The following is an 18,962-nucleotide window of genomic DNA, read 5'->3' as shown; positions in this document are numbered from 1 at the left end:
TTCACGGAGAGAGGTTCACTAAGGAGCTCCTGGGGGACTTTCCCTTAATGGATGGATGTCTCCCTAGTAAACATGGTGAAAATTGGTTTTGCTTTGTCTCCTAAATGGAGAACCTTATGGATTTCTTTTTAATCATTGCTGGCAACTGGCTCCACATGACAGCACTGCTCACAAATGCGGTGGACGCTGATGAATGGGCTGAGGAATGCGGCTGCGCTGCACTGAAAGGGTTAGACATCATGTCCATGTAATTGCTTCATCTCCCCTTGGGAGAGACATAGTTCAAAGAAATCTGAGCATAAGTGACTCACAAGAAATTTTGATGGGGTTATCCAGGAGTCGCCTCTCTGATGACAATGAAAATTTTCTATTTTCTTCGGGCTCCATAGACGCACCTCACTGTGGATCTCACACAGGTATGTAGATTACAAACTTTTATACTTTTGTGGCATCTTCCCCAAAACAGAGAGAAATTACAAACATGAAGCCATCAGAGACATGTCCATTTGAAAGGAATTTTCCAACATTTTCCCCAGTAGCATAATAACCCATTTAGATCTGTCATTTCAGCTATTATTCTCCCATGTTTAATTGTTAGCATTGCCCATCAGAATATGCTGATATGAATCCGTAGAAGCCCATACTAATGGATTCTAACTAACAACTGCTTGAGTAACTTTGCTGGTTTAAAGTTAAAAAACTACTTTTGGAAATCTAGCTATTATAAAGTACTTTTTTTAAAGGAACTATTCTAATTGTTAACAGAAGGGATGTTCTCTCCTGGTTGGAGTAAGTAGCTCTGATTATTTACTGTCTTTGAACATTTTTAGGACTTTGACTATTTACATGAGTCTACCTGGTCTTGCTCTGAGATGTTCCAGGCCATACTTGATATAATTGATGGTTTTTATAATAGGAGAAACTGGTACTATAGGCTGTTATTTACCAGGCTTCTATCTCAGCTAATGCAAAGTAGTCCCTGAAAAACCAATGCCTGAAAATATAAGCCTGAAAGTGTTGCTCCTGAACTCTGACATCAGGCTTAAATTAAAACATTCTGGCATATTCTTCGGGGCCAGACCAGCTACAGCACAATGTAACAGTTGCCTTGTCATGAATCAAAAGCCCCCTCTTTAGAATCCTGTCAGTTCTCTTCTGTTGACATCCAGATTGTGGGCAACTATCAACATTGGTCCTTCGTGGGCCTTATTAGTAAATCATCTCTTTTCTTCCTTTGTAGTTTTCCCAGTAGTTTTAGCAAATAAAATAATATATTCCAGCAACTTAACTATTACACCATGCCACAGGCATCAAAAAACAAGTGAATGTATTTGACAGCCAGATTTCAGGGTCACAAACCTTACCTCTATCTTTTCTTTGCATTGTAAACTTGCAAAAGACCCTTGAGGTACTGGATCTATCTCCTAAGTCCTTCATCTACAAGGAATCAAATGAACGCACTTATGTTAAGTCTATGTAAAAAATAAGTATCACAAGTTAGGATTGTATTTCCGACCATTTCTCTCAGCCTTGTCTCATAAAAAGTCTAGAATATCACAGTCTACGTATTTGTCAATATAAGCCATCGGTAAAAGTGCAAATAAAATGAGTATCAGTATTAAACAAATGGTGTTGATCCAACTGGCACTCAGCATGCAAAAGAATGAAAATAGACCCTTTCTTATCTCCTTGTAAAAAGCTCAAGTGTAAGTGGATTAAAGACCTCCACATTAAACCAGATACACTGAAACTATTAGATGAGAAAGTAGGGAAAGCCTTAGAACACATAGGCACAGGAGAAAATTTGCTGAACAAAACATCAATGGCTCAAGCTCTAAGGTCAAAGATTAACAAATGGGACTTAATGAGATTGCAAAGTTTCTGTAAGGCTAAAGACATTGTCAAGAAAACAAAACGGCAGCCAACAGAATGGGAAAAGTTCTTTACCAACTCCACACCAGATAGAGGCCTAATATCCAAGGTATACAAAGAACTCAAAAAGCTAGACACCAGAGAATCAAACAACCCTATTAAAAATGGGGTACAGAGCTAAACAAAACAGTCTCAGTTGAGGAATATCGAATGGCTGAGAAACATCTGAGGAAGTGCTCGACATCCTTAGCCATCAGGGAAATGCAAATCAAAACAACCCTGAGATTCCACCTCACACCAGTCAGATTGGCCAAGATCCAAAACTCAGATGACAACAGATGCTGGCGAGGTTTCGGAGAAAGAGAAACACTTCTCCACTGTTGGTGGGGTTGCAAACTAATACAACCACTCTGGAAATCAGTCTGGCGATACCTCAGAAAATTGGACATAGTACTACCTGAAGACACAGCTATTCCACTTCTGGGCATATACCCCAGAGACACTTTAATACACAACAAAGATACATGCACCACAATGTTCATAGCAGCTCTATTTATAATAGCCAGAAGCTGGAAAGAACCCAGATGTCCTTCAGTAGATGAATGAATACAAAAATTGTGGTACATTTACACAATGGAATACTACTCAGCCACCAGAAACAATGACTTAACCAAATTCTTAAGAAAATGGCTGCATCTAGACAATATCATCCTGAGTGAGATAACCCAGTCACAAAAGAACAGACATAATATGCAGACACTGATAGTGGGATGCTAACCCCAGAGGCTTGCACTCCCCCAGAAACAACTCACAGACTGTATGAAGTCCAAGAAAAAAAGAAAACAAAACAAACAAAAACAAAGTCATGCTCAATCCTTACCCACCAAGAACACATTGACAAATTTTGGGTTGTACCCTGTATTACATGTACTGTCTGCTCATTGAAAAAAAAAAAAAAAATCTTTACACACCAAGAAAACTTTGACTATTTCCAGGTTGCATCTTGTTTTACATGTACTTTATGCTCATTGTAACTAGTGGGATCATGATCACACTATCAAACCTTTAAAAAAAAAAAAAACCAAGTACTGACAAAAATGTATTGTATACTTTTATGCAAAAATGCTTAAAATCTGTACATTTATCTTTGTTTTTTCAAATAAAGTTGTTAAAAAAAAAACCATTACCTCAGGCAATTTGGCTGCTATTACAATTTCTATCCCATGTTCTTAAATAAAGTCTTTAAATACTTAACAGTTTTAAAAAAATGAGTATCAGTGAGAGAAAGTCTTCAGTATTCCCCTTAAGCTTGAGGCTTAGGACTACAGAAGATGTTGGTTGGCTTCCTGTATAGACCTTTGACAAAATCAGCCTTAATCTAGCTGTTTATAGCTCATCATTTTCATCTTCTCAATTCTTCTATAACTATCAATGCTAGAGAGCATCCACAGGAGAGCTGGGATCCAAGTGGACTGTGGCAATCTATGAGAGTATTATGGAAAGAATAACTTTTTATAGCCTTGTAGTCTGGAAACAGAATGTATATCAAAATAATCCAGGGTAGATGATTCAGCAGGAAAGCTTACATTTGTTCTGAGCTTGGACTTGTATAAATTCAAGGGAAGCATCATCTGGGTTGATACACATACATCATCCAATTGTCAAGGCAGGGAAGCCCTATAATCATTCTTGACAAAGAAAAAACAAGCAGAAAGTTATTGCTCAAGTAAACAAAGGGTATTAAAAGACTTTAGGTCAATTTCTAAAAGCATCCACATACTTTGTGACAGACTGAGGCTGTTGCATTATAGACCTTCCCAATTACATTCTTGAGTTTCTCAGTTTTTCCAAATGGTTGTGAATCCATAAAGTATATATAATATATAACAAAAGTTTTCACAACACACTTCCTGAATCACGTGGCTATTACTTTTTAAATGATAATGCTGGTTTTGAAATGAACAACTTTGTTTTTAAAAAAAGATAAATGTACAGATAACAAAAGCATTTTTTGCATAAAAGTAAATGAATACATTTTTGTCAGTACTTGATTTTTTAAAGGTTTGATAGTATGCATTAAAATCTTCCTAGTTACACTGAGCATAAAGTACATGTAAAACAAGATGTAACCTGGAAGTAGTCAAGGTTTTCTTGATGTGGAAATCAAAATAAGCATAATGGTTTTTCATTTTGGGGGGCATTGATTTTCTTGGAACTCATTTAGTTGTGAGTTGTTTCTGGGGTGTTCAGAGCTTTCTGGGGTTAGTATCCAATTATCAGTGGCTGCATATAATGTCTGTTCTTTTTTGACTGGGTTACATCACGCAGGATGATATTCCCTAGATGCATCCATTTTATTAAGAGTTTCATAAAGTCATTGTTTCTGATAGCTAAGTAGTACTCTATTGTGTAAATATACCACAATTTTGTATCCATTCATCTACTGAAGGAAATCTGGGTTCTTTCCAGCTTCTGGCTATTTTAAATAAAGCTGCTATGAACATTGTGGTGCATGTGTCTTTGTTGTATGATGGAGCGTCTCTGGGGTATATGCCCAGAAATGAAATAACTGAGTCTTCAGGTAGCACTATGTCCAACTTTCTGAGGAACCGCCAGACAGATTTCCAGAGTGCTTGTATCAGTTTACAACCCCACCAGCAGTGGAGAAGTGTTTCTCTTTCTCCGAAACCTCGCCAGCATCTGCTGTCATCTGAGTTTTGGATCTTGGCCAATCTGACTGGTGTGAGGTGGAATCTCAGGGTTGTTTTGATTTGCATTTACCTGATGGCTAAGGATGTCGAGCACTTCCTTAGATGTTTCTCAGCCATTCGATATTTCTCCATTGAGAACTTTTTGTTTAAGTCTGTACCCCATTTTTTAATAGGGTAGTTTGATTCTCTGGTGTCTCGCTTTTTGTGTTCTTTGTATACCTTGGATATTAGGCCTCTATATGAAGTGGGGTTGGGAAAGATCTTTTCCCACTCTGTTAGCTGCCATTTTGTTTTCTTGACAGTGTCTTTAGCCTTACAGAAACTTTCTAATCTCATTAAGTCCCATTTGTCAGTCTTTGACTTTAGAGCTTGAGCCATTGGTGTTCTGTTCAGCAAATTTTCTCCTGTGCCTATGAGTTCTAAGGTTTCCCCTACTTACTCATCTAATAGTTGCAGTGTACCTGGTTAAATGTGGAGATCTTTGATCCACTTACACTTGAGGTTTGTACAAGGAGATAGGAAAGGGTCTATTTTCATTCTTCTGCATGCTGAATGCCAGTTGGACCAACACCATTTGTTGAAGAGGCTGTCCTTTTTACATTGAATGTTTACAGCTCCTTTGTCAAAAATCAGGTGACAATATATGTGAGGGCTCATTTCTGAATCTTCTATTCTATTCCATTGATCCATGTGCCTAGTTCTGTACCAGTACCATGCAGTTTTCAGCACAATTTCTTTGTAATATAGCTTGGTGATTCCTCCAGATTTTTTCTTGTTGTTGAGGATGAATTTCCCTATTCTTGGTCTTTTGGTATTCCAGAAAAAAACTGCACATTGCTCTTTCCTATTCTATGAAGAATTGGGTTGGAATTTTGATGGGGATTGCATTGAATCTATAGATTGCTTTTGGTAGGATGGCCATTTTTAAAATGTTGATCCTTCCAATCCCTGAGCATAGGAGATCTTTCCATTTTCTGAGATCTTCCTCAATTTCTTTCTTTAGAGGTTTGAAGTTCTTGTCATACAGGTCCTTCACTTGCTAAGTTAGAATCACACCAAGGTATTTCATATTGTTTGTGACTGTTGTGAATGGTATCTTTTCCCTAATTTCTTTCTCCACATGTTTGTCTTTTGAGTAGAGGAAGGCTACTAGTTTGTTTGAGATAATTTTATATCCAGACACTTTGCAAAACTTGTTTATCAGCTGTAGAATTTCTCTGGTGGAATTTTTGCAGTCACTTACATACACTATCATATCATCTGCAAACAGTGATGTTTTTACTTCTTCCATTCCAATTTGTATCCCTCTGATTTCCTTTTGTTGTCTAATTGTTGAGGCCAGGACTTTCAGTACTATGTTGAATAGGTAGAAGGAGATTGGGCAGAATTGTCTAGTCCCTTATTTTAGTGGTATTGCTTCAAGTTTCTCACTGTCAAGTTTGATGTTGGCTATTGGTTTGCTGTATATTGCTTTTATTACGTTTAGGAATGGGCCTTGGATTCCTGTTCTTTCTAAGACTTTTAACATGAAGGGGTGTTAAATTTTGTCAAATGCTTTCTCAGCATCGAGTGAGATGACCATGTGGTTTTTTTCTTTGAGTTTGTTTATATGGTGGATTATGTTGATGGATTTCTGTATATTAAACCATCCCTGCATCCCAGCGATGAAGTCTACTTGATCATGGAGAATGATTCTTTTGACTTGTTCTTGGATTCGGTTTGCAATGATTTTGTTGAGTATTTTTGCATCAATGTTCATAAGTGAGATTGGTCTGAAGTTCTCTTTCCTTGTAGGGTTTTTGTGTGGTTTAGGGACAAGGGTTATTGTAATCTTGAGAAATGAGTTAGGTCGTGTTCCATATGACTATATTTTGCGGAATAGTTTGGAGAGTATTGGTATTAGGTGGTCAATAAATGTCTAATAGAATTCTGCACTGAACCCCTCTGGACCTGGGCTCTTTTTGGTTGGGAGGATTTTGATGATTGCTTCTATTTCTTTAGGTGTTATGGGATAATTTAGATGGTTTACCTGGTCTTGATTTAACTTTAGTATCCAGTATCTGTCTAGGAATTCATCTATATCCTCCAGATTTTCCAGCTTTGTTGAGTATAGACTTCTGTAGTAGGATCTGATGATTTCGTGAATTTCCTCAGTTTCAGTTGTTATATCTCCACTTTCCTTTCTGATTTTGTTAATATGGATACTCTCTTTGCCCTCTAGTAAGTCTGGCTAAGGGTATATCAATCTTGTTAATTATCTCAAAGAACCAGCTCTTGGTTTTGTTGATTCTTTAAATGGTTCTTTTTGTTTCTATTTGGTCAATTTCTGCTCCGGTTTTGACTATTTCTTGCCATCTACTCCTCTTGGGTGTATCTGATTCCTTTTGCTCCAGAGCTTTCAACTGTGCTGTCAAGTTGCTAGTATATGCTCTCTCCAGTTACTTTTTGGAAGGACTCAGAGCTATGAGTTTTCCTCTCAGTGCTGCTTTCATTGCATAGGTTTGGGTTTGTTTTGTTTTTATTATCATTAAATTCTAGAAAATCCTTTATTTCTTTCTTTAGTTCTTCTTTGACCATGGTATCATTTAATAGAGCATTATTTAGTTTCCATGTGTATATGAGCTTTTTGTTGTTTTTGTTGTTATTAAAGACCAGCCTTAGACCATGGTGATATGATAGGATGCATTGGGAGTATTTCAATCTTCTTATATCTATTGAGGCTTGTTCTGTGACTGATTATATTGTCAGTTCTGGAGAAGGTGCTGTGAGGTTCTGTAAAGAAGGTGTATTCTTTTGTTTTAGGATGAAATGTTCTATAGATGTCTATTAATTCCAATTGGTTCATAACCTCTGCTAGTTTCACTGTGTCCTTGTTCAGTTTCTGCTTCCATGATTTGTCCATCGAGGTCTCCCACTATTATTGTGTGGGGTGCAATGTATTTTTTGAGCTTTAGTAGGGTTTCTTTTATGAATATGGGTGCTCTTGAGTTCGGAGCATATATGTTAAGGATTGACAAATGTTCCCTGTAATGAGTAAAAAGTGTCCTTCCTTATCATTTTTGATAATATTTGGTTGAAAATCTACTTTATTCGATATTAAAATGTTCACTCCAGCTTGCTTCTTGGGGCTGTTTGCTTGGAAGTTTTTTCCCAAACTTTTACACTGAGGTAGTGTCTGTCTTTGTCTCTGAGATGAGTTTCCTGTATGCAGCAAAATGCTGGATTATGTTTATGTATTCAGTCTGATAGCCTATGTCTTTTTATTTGTGAATTGAGTCCATTTATGTTAACAGATATTAAAGAATAGTGGTTGCTGTTTTCTGCTATTTTTTATTTTGGAGGTAGAATTGTGTCTGTGTGTCTTGCCTAGGTATTTTTTTTTTACTAGGGTGTAGTTTCCCTCCTTGTGTTGGGTTTTCCACCTATAATTCGTTGTAATGCTAGAATTTTGGTCAGATATTGTGTAAATTTAATTTGGTCCTGGAATATCTTGGTCTCTCCATCTACGGTGATTGAGAGTTTTGCTGGGTATAGCAGCCTGGGTGATACTTGTGTTCTCTTAGGGTCTCAATGATGTCTGTCCAGGATCTTCTAGCTTTCATAGTCTCTGTTGAGAAAAAGGGTGTGGTTCTGATTCATCTGCCTTTATATGTTACATGACCTTTTCCCCTTACTGCTTTTAGTATTCTTTCTTTGCTTTGGGCACTTGGCATTTTGACTATTATGTGTCAGGAGGAATTTCTTTTCTGGTCCACTCTATTTGGAGTTCTGTAGGCTTGTTTTATGCTCATGGTCATCTCATTCTTAATGGTAGGAAAGTTTTCTTCTAAATTTTGTTGAAGATATTTACTGTGCCTCTTAGTTGATATTCTTTACCCTGTTCTATTCCTATTATCCTTAGGTTTGGTCTTCTCATTGTGTCCTGGATCTCCTTGATATTTTGGGTTAGAAGGTTTTTGGCTTTTGCATCTTCTCTGACTGTTTTGTCTATGTTTTCCATGTTGTATTTGGCCCCTGAGATTCCCTGTTCCATCTCCAATAGTCTGTTGGAGATGCTTGCATCTGTGACTACTAATTTCTTTTTTATGTTTTCTACCTCCAGGCTTGTCTCTTTTATTGTTTTCTTTATTGATTCCATTTCCATTTTAAATTCCTTCTTCCATTCCTTCATCTCTTTGGTTCCATATTCCTCTAGTTCTTTGATTTCTTTGAGTCTTTTTCTTGTTTCCCCTCACAAGCTTCTAATTCTTTATGCTTTTCCTCCTGTTCTTGTTTAAGGATCTCTATCATCATCTTGAGGTATGATTTTGGGTCTGAGTCTTCTTTTTCTGGAGTGTTTGGCATTCCACTGTTTGCTATGATGGGAGAGCTGGGTTCCGGTGTTGCCAGGATGTCTTGGTTTCCATTTTGTAAGTTCTTTGTTTCCTTCTTGCTATCTTGTTGTCTGTGATTATATGTGGAATTGTCAATGGTTGGTTCCTCTCTCTCTCCCTTGTACCTAACCTGTGTCCCTGGATCTCTGCTGTTCCCGGTGGCAGGTGTCCTGAGCATTTGGTCCACACACACTGGCCCTCGAGGTGGAAACTGAGTCTTTATGGCAGAGTTCCTGCTCCCCTGAACCAATGGGGGGACTGCTTTCTGTGTGCTTGGCCCAGACTTCTCTGTACCCTGGCTACTCACAGAGCAGTGTCACCAGACCTGAGTCCCTGGATCTCCATGAAAGGTATTTAATGCCTTTAAATACCCTTAATACAATAAAGCCATCAAAGGCACTCCTGGATCACCACAGTGAAAATGTTAGAACTATTACAAATGAAGTACACATGTGAGTTATTTAGTTTTATGGACATGGCTTTAAAGGGTTAAACTGCTTGCGTATGTATTTCCTAGGAATTTTCTTCTAAGTTAGTTTAAGAACCCATTGGGATGTACTTGGTTGAAAATAACAGAAAATTATGCTCAAGCTTGCATACACAAAATTTAAATATTATTTAAATGATAATATGTTTAAGTAAGCACATTTATGTGCCCACTGGAGAGGACAAGACATAGGTGGACCAGGCTCATGGTGTTAAACAAGAGGTTCAATAATGGTAGAAGAAAATCTCTTCTTCCTATTTCTTTTCTATTTGCAATATTGCAATATGTTTCCACTCATGATCCTGGAATGATTTCCAGGGTGGGCCACATGTTTCCTCAGTTTTGTGTATTGGGATGAGGATCAGACTTTACCTTAAGGGTAAGAGGGAAAAGTGGGAATCAGAAGAGACCTTGGCTGGGTATATAGCTAAGCCAGTGGAGCGCTCACCTACCACACAGGAAGCCCGGAGTTATATCCCCATTACCACATAACCTCGGCTAGTAGAGCACATTTGTAAGCCTAGCATTCTGGAAGTAGAAGTGAGACGTCAGAAATTCAAGTTACCCTTGGCTGCTTTGAGGTCATCTTCAGCTACACAGGCCTTTCAAGGACAACCTGGGATGCATAAGAACCTGACTCCAAAATTAAAACAAAATAAAACAAAACAACAAACTAAGTAAAAATAAACATACAAACAAATAAAGCTAAATAATTGGGAACCAAGTTTGTTTTTCCAGTCAAATCCTTAACAAATTATTTTTTAAAATGCTGATGGAGGTGGTTCTGCGTCAAAAGTACTTAATCACTTGGTGAGGCATATGCCCTACACACTCTTGACAAACATGCAAAAGCACTGGAAGCAGATCTCAGAAAGCACAAGTATGAACAAAATTTTCACAAAACTGAGGGGGGTCAAAATAGCCCACCCAAACACTCAAAGTTCTCCTCAAGGAATCCATGAGCATCAAGCTGAAAGCCCAGCAGAGTGTCCCATGGGGCAAGTCATTCTAACAGCATGCTTTTCTTCCTCTCACTGTTTGTCTAGACATGATCACAGATGCCTTTTTTGGACACTGCAGCTACATCTTTCCTCGTTCTCCTGTACGCTCTTCTGACAGCTCCCTACACACTAGGTCATGTAGGTCGCCCTGACCCTCCCATTCTCCTGGGCCAGATTCTTTCCTCTTGTTTTTAATTCCTTCCCTCTGCATTAAAGTATTCCAGACTCTGAAGAGCAAAGTTACTAAGCACCTGTTATGGAGAAGAGCACTAGTAGACATTTCTCCTATGTTGGCAACTACTGGAAGGAGGTGGTTAATATTGTTGTTCTTCCCGTGGGGTTTACTGCCCCCCCCCCAAGGTTTTATTTTGGGTCAATAACAGGGACTCTTTGGCATATGGTTGTTATGAGCAAAACAGAGTGTTTACTACCTTTCTTTCGGCTCTCTTTGAAGTGCTCCTCCAATGTTTTTAATCTCATTTCTGTAGCCAGCCATGCTCCCCACATTCCAGTCATGGGAGTGGAATCGCAGGCACACTTTCTCTCCACAAGGCTGGGATTGTAAAGAGAGACAGCGCTCTCCTTTCAAAGCTACTTGCTAAGTAACATTAGTCGGCCTGCAGTTCTGAGGGGCTGAGAACAGAATCTCAGACTTTCTTTTCTTTGAATCAGGTATGGGAATGCCAAAGACACAGTAGGTTCTTGGCTGAGCAGGTAACGGCCATAGTCCCAGGAAAGGGCTGGAAACTTCCATCCCAGCCAGGGGCTATCATTTCAGCTTCTGAAAGGGAGTATGATAAATGGAGACCCAGGGAAACACGGCCATGGTGAGGTGGGCTAAGGACTGAAGGGCTATAATTATTTAACTTACAACATAGAAATATGTCTAAATGAGAATCTCATCCACTAGAGCTATGGATTGACAGAATCCTCATTGGGGAACAGGAGAGAGGGGGTGGCAAAGCATAAAGAGGCCCAGGATGCCTGGTATTCCAATGTCACTAGCTTCTTCTTAGAGAATCATGTCTGCATTTTGTGGCCTTATGGTATAGTGACAAGATATCTACCTAAGATTATCCCTGACTAAACATTGCATTATACATCCCAATACAAGGACCAAAAAGGAGTATTTTCTTTGAAGCAAATAAAGTCATAGTTAGAGAAAAAGCCTTGGATTCTGGAATAATAATCATTAACACAGAAAAAACCAAACCCAATCTCCAAAGACTAGCTATCCACATGGATCTTTCAGGATATTGTAGGGAGTCAAGGGCATAGTCAACACAAGCTCCACACAAAGTGAGAGTTGGGGAAATGTCAGAAGACAGGGAATTCTGCTACAAAATCTCTTCAGCCACAATAAACAAGACAAACCTAAGAATTGCCTGGGTTGTTCTTTGTGACCACAGAGGTACTGCACCCTCCAACAAGAACTGTATCAGTCTACAGATATGATGTGAATGCCTTCTTTATGGACTCAAACAGTGCACTATCAACACAACACAGAGTCTCCACAGAGCACACATGCCCATCTCAAAGCAACATTGATCCAGCTTCTGTGTACATCATATTGGCCTAATTTTTGTAGATATACTTTTGTGTATTAATTTCCTTTCTGAAACCCTTACAGCCTGTTCATTCACTTTGGTATGCTTATAAGAAGTTTTGTTTAAAGAAAAGAAATCCATGGCATTAACATCTTGCGGTCACCTTGAAAAAGGCCAATCCCTCCATCCCATCACCCTGTCACAAAGCATGTCGCAGACCACGCTTTCAAAATAAAGGAGACAAAGTGGTGGTCAAGGACTCACTGGGAACTCTCATACACTGTGGAACAATTCACAATGCACAAGCTCTTATCAGTTCCTTGGTTCTATTGTTGCTGTTTTCCTTTGTGTGATACTCTTCTGCTTGGTGAGAAATATAGTCCAAAGACTTGGTGCATGATTCAGAAGACACGGGTGGTCAGGGCGACTGCAGTCATTGTGCTCCCGATATCATCAAAATCGGTGACTTTCAAATCACGAAGAGTAAAGATGCCCCAGTGTATCCATGCTCCTTCACAGGCCGGACGTGCAAAGAAGTCCCCTTTGTGTTACTTTTTCTCAAACTTCGTGCTTCTTTGTGCTTCCTCATGCTTCTGCTGCTTTTTCAAAGAACTGGATCGGGAAACACATTTTAGCCAATAAAAGTTCAAGGGTAGCTGAATTGAAATTTAAGCATGATGACAAAATGACCTAGAGATTGTAGCAGTGCTTGGGATTGAAACAGAAGACATATGCACAATGGAGGTACATCTCAAGATCATCTAAGATGATGTTTTACCATTAGACAAGAGCTGAAAACAATTAGCATATTTCATGGGGCAACCCTTAAATCTCTTCATCAACACCTCCCAGTCCCCTCCCTGCTTTGCCACTATCATTTGCTTCTTTTAACCTTTATCCTACTGAAACCTTTCCTATTCTTCTCTGTGACACCTTCCAGACACCTCTAACAACCGTCCATGTCGCCATCCTTGACCTAAGTCATGGTGTGCCCTTGAGCCTATTCTGTATTATACATATTTGCATAGTTACCTGGATTGCAATCGTGAATCTCTTAAAGGAGGCAGCACTGCTTGTCTCATTTCTAATGCTAATGAAGAGTGTGGGTAGAAATGAACTGATTTCATTTCATTCAGTGGAGAGCGATTTTACTTTAACTCTGTGTTGCATATCTGCAAAAGGACAGTAGTTCTGACCTCTAACAAAGAACATACAGCAAGATCTCCTCTTAGAATAGTGTGGAGACTCTTACAGCTTTGCTGGAACCTTCCTTGATGGGTTCTTATATTACACTGGCCATAATTAAGTCCCTTGGGCATCCTGATTTGAAAAATACTTTTAATGCATGTGTATTTTTAATAGAGTACTTTGCCATTCCAAATGAAAAGTCTGTAAGGAAAGAAATAAAAGGAGAAATTATATTGGCAACTAGATATGGCTAACATATTCCTTATTAATATCAAAATTTAGAAGAGGGTGAAGAGAATATATCTGTGTTAAATATTCATGCATGGTTTTACTGACCCATTGTCCATTAAGCTGAACAGTGAGTAATGATCTCTCAGGGCTTGAGAATATGTTAGTTACACAGGTGTATGCTACGTATATGTATCTTAACAGATACCCTTGATCTTTGGAACATGGTACCTTTGGTGAACATTTACTGAGGAGTGACTCTCTGCTAACACTACACCAAACTTTTAAATGTATCTCCCATTTAATCCTCAACAGTTTTGCGACAAGATACCATTATTAACCCCATTTTACAGATTAAGAAAACAGAACTTGGATATGAAACCCTAGAATCTTGTATAGTTAACCAGGAAAATGGCAGGATAGTTTTGAAATTAGGGAAGGAAAAATAAAAATCACTGACATGTTTCAACCTAGAGTGGTAGTAAAGATATTTCATCCATATCTGGAGGCCAGGGGGAGTCTTAGGGAAAAAGTTGGAAGAAAAACCTGGGGATAGACGGTCATACCTAGAGTCTAACCAGGAACAGAATTTTGTCTGCATTAAAATTGATCTCATTCTTTTATGCACATACTGGCAATTTAAAAAACCTTCACTGCAAGTCTACTATAGCTTTGTCTACATGAGACAATGAAACCAGTGTAAAACATTCACTGTTCACCAGCAGCAAATGTTTGGTACCTTAGGATTTAAACATGTTTATGAGATAAAATTTCATGATTTTACATTGCTCAACCAGCTCTATAGAAATTAGTCTGATATTCCTCAATCTAGCATGGCTCTAGGTCAGTGCAGGCTCTTGTCCATCAGGAAAGTGGGTATTAAGAGGGAAACATGCTTTGAACTTGAGAGATAGAAAATGGGCATGTTCAATGAATGAAGCGTGGCATACTACAGCCCAGAGCAGGTATAGCAGTTAAGCCCATGCATAATACCGGATAGGCAGAATGTTCCAGACTCTTAAGTGAAATTTCAGAACAGTCCATCCTTTACTACGTTTTGGACACCCACTTACACCAGGATGTAGAAGGGGCACAGTGTTCTTGCGTTAAACCTACAGAAATTGAGTAACTTGGCCATGGCTTCATTTTCAGCTGCAGTTTTTAAATCTCAGCTCTTCAGCCTTATATGACTTGTGAAAATTATCTTTGTTGGTACGCACAGTTTTTGATTCCTTCAATGTCACTTTAAAATTTGTTTTCAGAGAGGAAGTAAACTCGTGTGATCAAGCCACCCTATTCAAATGGAAATTAACATCTGTGGTGCCTTGAGCCTCTTTTAGACTTGTGTTAATTAGGTAAAGACAAGGAACACCCACACATTGTCTCTAAACACTAAGTTCAGGCCCACACAACTCCAGGACCCTCGTTGTATACTTTTTAAAATATTTTAAGCCTAAGTTCTTCTTAATGGAAATTTAGAATATATATATATATATATATATATATATATATATATATATATATATATATAAAATGACCCGGGCATTTAAGGACACAGCATTCAAAGCAGCCAACTGTACCAAATAATAACAACCCAAAATGTACTTGAATTAGATACTTCACTTGTTCCCAAGTAGGAGCAAGCTTTAGAGAGAATGTTACTCACTCAATGATACAAACGAAATCCTCAAAAAACCATGGAGGAAGTGTGATCTATTGGGGAAACAATATAAATGCTCTCACCATAGACTGCCCTGGTGTCCCAACCCAGAAGAATTCCGGTTGACTCACTGACCAGTGTGCCCATACACACTCATCTCACTGAGATGTGGAGGCTTGAGTAATGCAAGCATGGAATGCTTACTGTGGTGTGGTACTTGGCCCTTCCTCCGTTGTCTGGACTTGGCATTGAGCATGGGAGCTCGTTGGTTCCATGTTAAAGTTCATGAATCTTCGTTAGTTGCCTTGTCAGAAACCGCCTTCTGAAGCACACCAGTGTTGAGTGTAGTTTTAAAATCAGGTTACCACCTTTGTCTGGAGCCAGCCCTAACCCGGCTTCCTTTTCTACCCACCTTTGCTCTGGGAGGGGTTGTGTTACCAGCCCACTCCCAATACCTTTGACTCCAAGGATAAAAGACACACTGACAACTTTGTTATCCCAACTGCTAGGCACAACTGCTGGGTGCAAACATCTCCTGCCTGTAAATGCATGCCCTTTCCAATGTATTATCTCCGTTTCTCCTGCCTTAATCTTAGTGGCTTGTTCCACCTAGTCCCTGCCCATAGCAGAGACCGAAGGCCCTAGCTGCCCCCCCACGTGAGGTCTTATGTGGAGACTGAAGGCCCTAGCTGCCCCCCCCCCACGTGAGGTCTTATGTGGAGACTGAAGGCCCTAGCTGACCCCCCCACGTGAGGTCTTATGTGGAGACTGAAGGCCATAGCTGCCCTCCAGCCCCATCCGAGGTCTTACGTGGTTGCTGCGACCCTTTTCCTCCAAAGCTCGGCAGAAAAGCCCTTTCTCTCCTTCCCTCCTCAACCTTCTTCTTAGGACCCGGAAGTCCCACCTGTCCCTTCCACCCAGCAATTGGCTTCTGGGCCTTCTTTATTGAGAAATCAAGAACCAATTAGGGAACTAGACCTTAGTTTCCGAACCTCCCCTACACACCAGCAAAAGGAAATTGTGGAAAACAAAACCTTGCAATGATAAAGTTGTACCCACTGTCATGGGTGATCTACTTGCTTAAGGTGAAGGGGCTCTTAAGCAAGCATCTGTCTGACTTGTTGTGAAGGTTTAGAGACTATCTGCAGCCTAGCTTGCTGTCCATTATTTATGTAGTTACAAATCAGTGTTGTGACAGAGGTAGCCCAGGTCAACGACACCACATCAATGGATCAAGGTGTTTGATTTGAACTCTTATATCAAAGGCAAATGCCTCAGACAAACATAAGATTAAAAAAATATATCTCTTTTTAATTATAAAATGCTAATGATTCTATGAAACCCACACAGCCCAATTGTCACAATAAAGCTCTATGTGAAATTGTTCTCAACAGTTCCCTCATTATATCAGGGATTCGCAGAACTGGAAAGGTACCATCTTGGGCACTCATCTCTGGAGTAGTTCAGTGTATATCATAGTTCAATGGCCACTTACCATCCTGGTGGGGTGGTTCAGTGTATACCACAGTTCACAGACTTAAGAGTTATTATTTTAGGCAGCTCGTTTTCTTTTCAGTCATATTGGAAACCCGATGGGAGAAGAATTAGCACCGTCAGACTGTCAAGTTCTGAACGTTTCACACTCTCAGGATGGCCTCCACAATTCATGTTGTTTCCTTTACTGCCTTTATTAAATGCACACAGGTAACTTTTCTCTGTTCTTTAGGGGTGCCAGTGATTGAACCCTAAACCATGTGAATGGTAGCCAAACTTCTGAGCTATACCTATAACACTTGTGGTCTGAGAGAGTCTCTCTAGTACAGGCCAGTCTAAACTTATTTCATAGCCCTGTCTGGTCTTGAATTCATGATCTCCTGTCTCTACCTCGAAGGGCTAGGATTATTGGTACATCATACCCAGATCATAGAGGTAATATTTGAGAAAGGATATTTAGAGCATAGCTACCCTTTCTTTCACAAATATTAGTGACTTCTCTTATTGTCTGACTTGAGAAAATATAAACAGGCTTATTTTTTCTAACAAAATGGACTAAGAACATCAATTACAGAAATAATCCCAGAATCAGGAGGAAAGTCTTGCTAGGTAAAGAATTTGAATGTTTTATATTCATAATACATAGGCATGAAAGTTGAGAAATAAGTTACATAAGAGAGGGCATTATTACAGATGAGATTTGAGTATAATATTTTTACATGTCATTAGACATGGCCTAATTGTTTCATTTTGTTTTCTATGAATAAAACATTATATTACAATTTTCATTCTGGGCATGTATATACCATTTTCTCTAAATGAATGACTTCTTTAACCATCATGAGTAGCTGTATGAGTTTGTTCACTTGGAGAGAATTTCAATTTAATTATGCAGTGCCACAGAAATTATTAAAATGTGAGGGCTAATTCAGTTTGCCTCTCTGGTTAGGAATATTATTTAGAAAATAATTTACTTAATGGCATATATATATATGTATATATGTATACATATCAGTAGCTATACTGAATACATTCATGAGTGATTTATGTTGTGTTTAAAGTACTTTCTGAATATTACTTGTGAATATAAAAGTAATGGAAAATAACAAAAAGACTAACTAAAACCTGGATTACCTATGTTCCATAATATATCTTGGGAAAAAAAACTATTTAAAGTCAAGATATCTAAATAAATACTTAGGTGGATACTGTTCATATCTGTGTGTATGCATGATCCTTTGCCACTCTATGACTTTTGTGACTTAATAATCTGTGACTTTTACAGAGGCCACACTATTCCCTTTCACAAGTTAAGTTAGTAGCAGAGGCATGTACATCATGTATATCCCCAAAATGTCTTCAGATCCACAAATGTACATGAAATATTGATTTAGGAGCATCAGCAGTAGGTAAAACTGTAAGTGGTAAGAAAATAACTTTATTTATTAAAAGTCTACACAGACTAGACATGCCCTATCCTTTAAAATGGGGGAGAAAGAACTAGTGTAGGCAAATAATATTCTCTTTTGTTTCTCTTTCAGAAGTTGCTGCAATCGGAGTCAATCCTTCAAAACGAATCATTCACTTCTTTCCTTTTGTGCTGTATGTTAGCTATGAACCAAATGATAGTGTGTCAGTCAAATGCTATACTTACAATGGCATGAAAATCTGACTATCAATGCAGAAGGTCACGGAAAATTAGGTTATTCTGAATAATATATCATTTCCTTTACATCCACAATCTATCATTTTGCAAGCCATGGTTAACAGAATGTCAAAAATAAAAAAGAACCTGCTTCAGTGAAAATATACATCTTCATCTCATTTATATAATACTATGTTAGGCAGGCTAACATTAGCTTGCCTATGAATGTGGTATAAAAGGGATAATACACTTATTTGCTTTAAAAGACCTTAGGTCTGTCTTCCTTTTAAACACCAAATTTCCAAAGGCTTGATGCTAGAATCCTGTTATCAACTTATTTTAAACTTAAAGAATTCGAGTTAATATGCAATTAGGTAATTGATGTGCATATTTAAAACTTACTGTCTCCATTTCTGTTCTCTTAGTTCAAAGAATATTGAAATTGATTATATTATTTACTTCTCATAGTGGAATGGGTATTAGTCACCTAGATTATTGCAAATTCTCTAGCTAACTATGCTCACATTTTCAAACATATGGACCCAATAAGAGTTGGAAATCCATATTCTTGTCAAGAGGGTAGAGAATAGCATGGTTCATGAATTTATGGTTCTGACAGTTGCCCAATCTCTCTTTTCACCACATGAGGATACTGCCCTTTCTTATGTACAGTCAATAAACTGGATACTGTCATGATTTATTCCCTTCCGAATGCTAGAAGTGTCATCCAAATCAAAGTTACAACTAGAAAACTTA

At 38.5% G+C, this 18,962-nt stretch overlaps 1 long non-coding RNA gene across 2 annotated transcripts; it reads left to right on the top strand.

Annotated features, from left to right (window-relative positions):
- The first annotated feature begins 323 nt into the window (after positions 1 to 323).
- On the top strand, positions 324 to 18,277 carry LOC308422217. Of its 2 annotated transcripts, XR_013975069.1 has the most exons (4): positions 324 to 416; positions 9,122 to 9,306; positions 16,644 to 16,771; positions 18,103 to 18,277. It is a non-coding gene; the product is annotated as an uncharacterized lncRNA (long non-coding RNA). The 2 variants fall into 2 exon arrangements; XR_013975070.1 differs by lacking the exon at positions 9,122 to 9,306 and having other exon boundaries at positions 334 to 416.
- Positions 18,278 to 18,962: the final 685 nt, after the last annotated feature.

The sequence above is a fragment of the Micromys minutus genome (assembly GCF_963924665.1).
Source record: "Micromys minutus genome assembly, chromosome: 7".
In the NCBI taxonomy this organism is placed as follows: Eukaryota; Metazoa; Chordata; class Mammalia; order Rodentia; family Muridae; genus Micromys; species Micromys minutus.
This window is presented reverse-complemented; position numbering and strand designations above follow the sequence as displayed.